The sequence below is a fragment of the Pteropus alecto genome, unplaced genomic scaffold, assembly GCF_000325575.1.
Source record: "Pteropus alecto unplaced genomic scaffold, ASM32557v1 scaffold11, whole genome shotgun sequence".
NCBI lineage: Eukaryota > Metazoa > Chordata > Mammalia > Chiroptera > Pteropodidae > Pteropus > Pteropus alecto.
The window spans coordinates 5,335,770-5,337,423 of record NW_006431956.1 but is presented as its reverse complement, the minus strand read 5'-3'; positions in this window follow the sequence as shown (position 1 = coordinate 5,337,423).

Sequence of the window (1,654 nt, the reverse complement as noted above, 5' to 3'; positions counted from 1 at the left end):
CAAGCCCAAGGAGAAAGTGACCTCCTGCACCACAGGGGGTCAAAGGGGGTGTCACCAACATGAACTGAGAAAGATCATGACGACATCCGTCCTGGAGGCCACTCGTCCTCCTGTTTTAGCCACATGTGCCCTGGAGTGACCATCTCGAGTCGGAAGAGAAACGTGGCTCAGCTGACTAGGGCACCAGGCTCCACCGGGCCACCAGCCGCTCCTCCCTCGGTTAAAGAGATGCATCCCCAGGAGGCTGTGGGCTCCCTGAGGATCTCTGTGGGTGCGAGCTGACCAATGATGTGACAATCCCCCGCTGGACCAAAGCCTAAGCCCTCCCAGAGGAGAGAGAAGGAGAGAGATTGGAGGGGATTTAAGGAGATTTATCCGGGGAAAGGGAAGATTAAAGGGATTTATGGAGACCCAGCCAAAGAAAAACTCAACAAGTTAACCCCTAAAGTCGTCCCCCGAGAGGACATATGTGTCCACCTGCCAAGCCTGATTACCGTCCACTCAGTTGCCAAGTTTGGACCAGAAATTTCTACTTAGGACGCAGTCCTCACCTCATTAGCCCCTCTGGGGACGGGCTCTAACCAAAGGTAGAATTTCCCGAATGCCACCCTCCTGATCAATAAGGACACTAGCTTTTATCTTTCTTTCAATCAATAAGAACTTTCGGCTTTCCCTCTCCAAATATAAAGCATTCTATCAAAGAAAGGAGTAGCAAGAGTTCTCGTGTTTATTATTTTTTCATAGAATTCTGGGGCTGTAAACTGCCCGAAGTGGGAGAGGTTCTAGGCCTGCTGACAAAGTCATCTAGACTGATCATTCCAAAGGAAAACCCACATTTTCACAGAAAGTTAAGCAGTTCTTCCAGCTGCTGAAATGTCCCCTATCATTTCCCCCGTGACAGCAGAAGAGATACTTCAAAAGGCCTTTCCAGACACAAGCTCTTGGAAGGAAGGAAATTCACCTTGAAATACAGGAATCCCTCAAGAGGGGAGCCCAGGAGCCCGAAGGGTGTGAGCTGAGCCTCTAAACTGCTCAGAAAACTTCTGGCAAAACTGACCCAAACTCCCAATGGCACCATTCTTTCAACCAAAAATCCTTGGGGAATCCCGCACCCCACATCCAAGCCACCAGCAACTCCCATCTGCTCTCCCTTCCAAATATATCCAGAATCCAACCCGTTCTCATCGCCTCCATAGCTACCCCCCAGCTCTAACCCGCCATCGCCTCTCCCCTGCATCTCCCTGCTTCTGCCCTGGAGCCCACCGGTCCCTCGACACAGCAACCACCGCCACAACAGAAACCCCCAAGTCACATCGGGGTTCTCCTCTGCTCATAAACCCTCCACTGCTCCCCAATTCTCTTAGAGCAAAGGCAGTCTTAACCATGGCCTGCAAAGCCTGGGTGAGCTTCTTCCACCTCCCCTCTCCCCCATCCCCCCACCCTTCACTCCCACCCACCTCTACCCCCTGATCACTCCGTTCCAGCCACACCTGCCTCCTTGAATACCAGGCCTCAAACACCAGGCACGCTTCCCCCTGGGGCCCTCAGCCCTCGATATTCCCTCCGACTGGAACATTCTACCTGCAGCTATCCCCACGGCTCCGTCAGATCTTTATTCAAATATCAGCTTCTCAGGGAGGCCATCCCTTCACTT